This window comes from Lycium barbarum, chromosome 3 (genome assembly GCF_019175385.1).
Source record: "Lycium barbarum isolate Lr01 chromosome 3, ASM1917538v2, whole genome shotgun sequence".
In the NCBI taxonomy this organism is placed as follows: domain Eukaryota; kingdom Viridiplantae; phylum Streptophyta; class Magnoliopsida; order Solanales; family Solanaceae; genus Lycium; species Lycium barbarum.
In genome coordinates this window covers 47468836-47476297 of record NC_083339.1, presented here as the reverse complement: position 1 = coordinate 47476297, position 7462 = coordinate 47468836, and positions in this window count along the sequence as shown.

Below are 7462 nucleotides of genomic sequence, written 5' to 3'. Positions count from 1 at the left end.
CCACATCTTTAATGCATGAATCACTACAGCCAATTCAAGATCTTGGGTTGGATAATTCTTCTCATGTTTCCGTAACTGTCTTGAAGCATACACAATCACCTTACCATGTTGCATCAACACACAGCCTAGCCCAATGCCTGAAGCGTCAGAATAAACAACATAACCTTCCGATCCCTCTGGAAGTGTCAGGACTGGGGCAGAAGTTAATCTATCCTTTAGCTCTTGGAAACCACGCTCATAAGCATCTGTCCATTGAAATTTGGCTGATTTCAGGGTTAACTTCATGAGCGGTGCAGAAATAGAAGAAAAGCCTTCTACGAACCTCCTGTAATAACCTGTTAAGCCCAGAAAACTACGAACCTCCGTAGGAGTTGTGGGCCTTGGCCAAGTCTTCACGGTCTCAATCTTCTAGGTATCTACCCGAACACCATCGACTGAAATGATATGCCCCAGAAAGGTCACCGAGTTCAACCAAAACTCACACTTAGAAAATTTGGAAAATAATTCTCGAGTTTGAAGAACTCTAAGAACGGTACGAAAATGATCCGCATGTTCTGCCTCGAACCTAGAATACACCAAGATATCATCGATGAATACAATCACAAATAAATCTAGAAAGGGCCTGAACACATTGTTCATTAAATCCATAAATACTGCTGGCACATTAGTTATCCCTAACGACATTACTCAGAACTCAAAATGGCCATATCTTGTTCTAAAGGCTATTTTAGGGATATCTTTCTGCTTAATTCTCACTTGATGATACCCGGATCTCAAATCTATCTTTGAAAACCATTTGGCGCCTTGCAATTGATTGAATAAATCATCAATCCTTGGAAGAGGATATTTGTTCTTGATCATCACTTTATTCAGTTGCCGATAGTCATTACACATTCGCAAGGAGCCATCTTTCTTTCGCACAAACAACACGGGTGCTCCTCACGGGGATGAACTAGGCCTAATAAAGCCTTTCTCGAGCAAGTCCTTCAATTGCTCCTTCAACTCTTTCAACTCTGCGGGAGCTATTCTGTAAGGAGGGATAGATATGGGTCTAGTATCCGGCAGCACATCTATAGCAAAATCAATCTCCCGCTCTGGAGGGAGGCCTGGAAGCTCTTCTGAGAACACATGCGGGAACTCATTCACTACGGGGATAGACTGAAGAGGTTTCGGTTCAGCTTTTACATCTTGAACCGGGACTAGATGATTAATACAACCTTTTACGATCATTTTCCTTGCCTTAAGATAGGAAATAAACCTACCTTTTGGTGACGCAGTATTCCCTTTCCATTCTAAAACTGGTTCTCCCGGAAATTGGAAACGAACCATTTTTATTCTACAATCAACATTGGCATAGCAAGAAGCCAGCCAATCCATGTCCATGATAACATCAAAATCCACCATTTTTAGCTCGTGTAGGTCAACCATAGTACGATGGTCACTGTAAACACCTAACATTTGACCGAACATAAGTTTTTACGCCCTGTTTAGCTTTTAAATATTTCTTTTAAGTCTAGATTAGATATTTTAATTTTTATTTCATTTTTAGTAACTTTTATTTTAAAAATTGAAATCTTCAAAAATAGATTCACATTTTAGGATAAGTCTTGTTTTTCTTTCAAAAGAGGAAAGAAAAGAAAAATTAAAAAAATAATATTTTTCTTCTAATTTGGGTTAATAAATAAGCTAGTATTTTTTCTTAGTTACATTTTGTTTTTGGACTAGCTCTTTAGTTATTCTGTATTCTTATTAGTCTAAACATAGTTAGTTAGTATTCTTTTTTTATCTTTATATTTTAAACATAAAAAAAGGACCGAAAAAAAAAAGTAAATCAAAACCTAACCTAAAAAATAAAATCACCAGCACTTACGTTACCTACTCCTATCCACCAAAAAATAATTCCAAAAAAACTAATCCCCTTAACCCCTCTCCCTAATAACTCTCAGCAATACTTATCTTCCATTCTCCCACTCTTACACGATTGCTCACCAATACACATGCACACAACCATCTACACATACACACACACCTATATAAACGCATATACACGCACAGAAACGATATAGATACAACAGTTTACCCCGAATTTGGTAAATCAATTGAATTTGTACGCGGGTATAGGATATGTGTTTGAATCTCGATATATTTGATGGATACAAGATTCGTATGGTTAAGATGTGAAGAAAACGATGATGCTTAGGGGACCACTGTGGATTTATACATCTACTAACATATAAGTATTATTTGTTTGAACAAGTAATAGAGATGAACACAATGATTCCGGACCAAAATCTAATATTGAGAGATAGATTTGTATATATCTTCTAGTACAAAAATGTTGTTGATCCCAGGGAGCCAGCCCTTACAAAGGAGGGGGATGTGCTCTATTTATAGTGTGACCTCCATGGGTCTCATATGATGTGAGCTAATAAAATAATAGCAATAAGGACAACTCTGCACGGATTTGGTGGGATTAGACTGACGGCGCCGTCTGACACACGCATGGTGGGTAGTAGACCAGGACAGGACGTTACTGGCGCTTGACCCGCGTGCAACAGCCACCCGGACCAACAGCTACTCGGACCAACGGCCACACGGACCAACGGCTACTCGGACCAACAGCCGCGAATGCTCGGGTCACCGGGCTTGTCGTTCGAATGACGAACAAGGCAGATCAGTCGGCCCCCTCGCTCCACCGGTTTGCCTCGCATCCGGTTTTTACCGTATACAGATAGTCCCACACTTCCCGGATCTCCGATCTATCGGAGTAACGGGGAGTGGATAACTTCCGAAACCGGTGGCCCTGTCAGCTCGTCGTTTCTTTGGGCCATTCGGAAAATATCCGTCTTCCGAGCCTGCACCTTTTTGGCTCCGGCGTGTGCTTTTATGAAGGCATCGGCGAGCGTTTCGAAAGAAGTGATTGAATGCTCGGGAAGATGATCGTACCAAGTCAATGCTCCTTTTGCCAGAGTTTCCCCGAATGTTTTCAGCAACACGGATTCGATTTCATCCTCTTCCATATCATTGCCTTTTATAGCACAGGTGTATGAGGTCACGTGTTCGCAAGGGTCCGTTGTGCCGTCAAATTTTTGGATATCCGGCATTTTGAACCTCTTCGGGATCAATTTCGGGGCCGCACTCGGAGGAAAAGGCCTTTGAATGTACCTTTTCGAGTTTGGCCCTTTTAGCAAAGGTGGAGCCCCCGGTATTTGATCCACCCGGGAGTTATACGTCTCGACCCTCTTTTCGGTCGAGTCTACCCGTTTTGGGACAAAACCGTACTAAGGAAAAGAGTGCAACACGTGTTTTCAGACCTAGATTCTAACTTTATCCGGTACTTGACTTCTTGCAAAAAAAAAAAAAAAGAGGTCAATAGAAAAACACGAGGAGTCCATACCTTAGTTCGACCTGAAGCTTGGTTTCTCCGGATGAGAATATGGCTGGTACCTCTCCCTCGACGATCTGGCCTCCGGTTCGTAATTCTTCCTTGGTCTCTCCAGACTTTTGTTCATATTTACGGGCCCCGGGGGAAGCTCGGGTTGGTCATCCTCCACCCGAATCTTCGACTCGTACCGGTTATGGACATCTACCCATGTCACAGCCTCGTATTCCACCAAACTTTCCTTTAATTTGAACGAAGCCGTCGAGCTCCGAACGTTGAGCCCTTTTGTGAAAGCTTGTGCATCCCATTCCTCCGGAACCGGGGGAAGCTCCATTCGTTCCCTTTGGAACCGGCTGACAAATTCACGCAGTAACTCATCGTTTCTTTGGGCAATTCAGAAAATATCCGTCTTCCGATCCTGCACCTTTTTGGCTCCGGCGTGTGCTTTTATGAAGGCATCGACGAGCGTTTCGAAAGAAGTGATTGAATGGTCTGGCAGATGATCGTACCAAGTAAATGCTCCTTTTGCCAGAGTTTCCCCGAATTTTTTCAGCAACACGGATTCGATTTCATCCTCTTCCATATCATTGTCTTTTATGGCACAGGTGTATGAGGTCACGTGTTCGCAAGGGTCCGTTGTGCCGTCATATTTTTGGATATCCTGCATTTTGAACCTCTTCGGGATCAATTTCGGGGCCGCACTCGGAGGAAAAGGCCTTTGAATGTACCTTTTCGAGTTTGGCCCTTTTAGCAAAGGTGGAGCCCCCGGTATTTGATCCACCCGGGAGTTATATGTCTCGACCCTCTTTTTGGTCGAGTCTACCCGTTTTGCCAAAGTTTCGAGCATCTTTAGAACCTCGGTGGAGGAACCGGCTCCGGAACCATTACTCTTGACCATCCGTGGCTCGTTTCTTCCGATTTCGACAACACCCTTCGTCTTCCCCGGGGTCGCTTCATCTCCTCCATTTTGCAACCGGGCTATTGCGATTCCCTGTTCAGCAATCGCCGCTCTCTGTTCCTGCAACATTTCAAAAATTAAACGCAAGTCAATATTATCATTCGGGGTATCCGGTTCTTTCCAGACTTGTGTCCCGGACAAAGTAATCGAATTGTTAGTATTTAAAGGGTCAGTGGGGTTTGGCAATCCTCGCGGCCCGCTGCCTTCATTTTCGGCCACGATCTCGTTGTTGTTGACGTGACCAGATTGCCCACTGTTAGCCAGTTGGTCCGTTTCTTCTGAGACGGACAGCAGATGTTTCAGATTTTGATGGGTAAGATAGAGATCAAGATCAAAGACCACTATTATCCTAGCCCCACGGTGGGCGCCAAACTGTTTACCCCGAATTTGGTAAATCAATTGAATTTGTACGCGGGTATAGGATATGTGTTTGAATCTCGATATATTTGATGGATACAAGATTCGTATGGTTAAGATGTGAAGAAACCGATGATGCTTAGGGGACCACTGTGGATTTATACATCTACTAACATATAAGTATTATTTGTTTGAACAAGTAATAGAGATGAACACAATGATGCCGGACCAAAATCTAATATTGAGAGAGAGATTTTTATATATCTTCTAGTACAAAAATGTTGTTGATCCCAGGGAGCCAGCCCTTACAAAGGAGGGGGATGTGCTCTATTTATAGTGTGACCTCCATGAGTCTCATATGATGTGAGCTAATAAAATAATAGCAATAAGAACAACTCTGCACGGATTTGGTGGGATTAGACTGACGGCGCCGTCTGACACACGCATGGTGGGTAGTTGACCAGGACAGGACGTTACTGGCGCTTGACCCGCGTGGAACGACCACCCGGACCAACGGCTACTCGGACCAACGGCCACACGGACCAACGGCTACTCGGACCAACGGCCACACGGACCAACGGCTACTCGGACCAACGGCACACGGACCAACGGCTACTCGGACCAACAGCCGTGAATGCTCGGGTCACCGGGCTTGGTCGTTCGAATGACGAAGAAGGCAGATCAGTCGGCCCCCTCCCTCCACCGGTTTGCCTCGCATCCGGTTTTTACCGTATACAACAACAACAAAAAAAAAAGAACAACAGAGATTAAGGAAAAAAAAACACAGATCAAAAAGCAGTAGAGAAAAAAAAGGTAAAACAGTAAAAGAAAAAACAGTGAGCAAAAAAGATATAGAGAGGAAAAATTCGTAGAGCAATTTAGGTGTTTCGAGGTTTTTCGTTTGAGGTTTCCGCCGAGTTCAAAGTTTTCCGGTCGAGCTTCGTTCAGTCATCTAAGATCGCTGTTTTGATTTGCAAAGACATTTGAGGTTCGATTTGAATCTCATTCTCATTTGTTCAACAACTCCTTTATTAAACATATACATATGAAGTTATTTCTTTGTATGTGAATATGCATGTTTTAAAATTTTCTATCTTTTTGTAACGAACTATTCAGTGATTATTACGCTTGTATGAGTTTTTTTTAAACTAATTCCGGTGACATTGTGCATGGTATCATTAATCAAGTATCTCATTAGAATACACCTGAATGTTAAATGATTACTATTGAAAAGATGGTTCAGGATTTAAATAAATAGTATGTAGCTTTTACGTAAATTAATGCTCAAATAATATGATTATCGCAACGAGTTTAAAGGTTCGTACCCATTATTACTTTTATATTCACTATATTTTTTATGGATCAAAGTTTTGTTTGAAATATCCGTTAGGATTGGTTAAATCTTTTTGTATATAGTGGTTTATTATAAAAAAATACTCGTCCAAGTATTCTTTTATGGCTGTTTAGTTCATTTTTTTTTTCTTCGTTTTGTTAAGAACACGTAGTTGCCGCTAAGAATTGTTAGTTCCTTCTTGAGACTTATTACTTGTGAAGTTTGTATAAATTTAGCCATGAATATCTACAAATTATGTTGAAACATCTTCATTCTGCAATTATTATTTTTTATATGTTTTGAACGTCCAACTCTTGAGTTCAATTAATCCTAATCATGTATTTACTTTCATATAAATGAAAATTCTATGGATAGCTCCCAGATAATTATGATTTTGCCTGTAACATGTTAATTTTTGTTGTATTTTTAATATTCCTTCATGTGATAGTTTACGTCTATATGAGGCTATGATTCACTTGATGTTATAATATGAAGTTGTTTAGATATAACATGGGTCTAGTTTATTATAATCTAGAGAAAATTAATATTACCGTCACTGTTCGTTGCTTGCTAAATCACCGTCCTAAAGCAAACAAAGAAATTGATCATTTTGATAGAATGAGTATAACAATATAAGCTTAAAACGGTGAGAGAATCCATTAGTTTTATGAAAAGAATAACTTTTGTTCTTGATAAATTTTTAATCCTTATTGACGTTACCATTTTTTTTTTGTTTAAATTCTCATTTTTTTTTTTTTGCATATTAACTCTTCAGTTTATAAAAAATGTGTAACGACCCAACTCCTTAGGCCGCGACTAGTGTCCGTGCTGGACACCCAAACGTACCCAATAACACAGACTAGCATATCAGCAGAATATTTTTAAATGTAAAAGTCAATTGGCGTTAGTAGTTATCATAAATGAACCGACATAGTACATGGGAACCGATAAGGCTGTCACAGATCATATCATCCCAAAACATATAATGAACCCACACAAGTATGTCTACAGACCTCTACAGATTATAACAGAATCACAAGACGGGACAGGGCCCCGTCATACCCTTGAATAGCATACATATATACAATAGCAGCAGACTGTACCAACATATAGGCTCTGGACAAAAGAGCACTCCCAAAATAGCAGAATAGATGTCCTGGGAAGCCGGGTTAGCAAATCTGTCGTCTGTACCTGCGCGACATGAAAACGCAGCCCCCGAAGGAAGGGGGTCAGTACGAAATATGTACTGAGTATGTAAAGCACGGAACGTAATAAACAAAGTCATAATCAAAGCAGAAGATACAAAAAATGAACTGAATATCCAGATTAGCAAAATGCTGATCATATAGCATAAATAGTATTCGCTGAAAACATATGTCGTACCTGGTCTCATTACGGAACAAGATCATAACCGAAACAGAACTTACAGAGA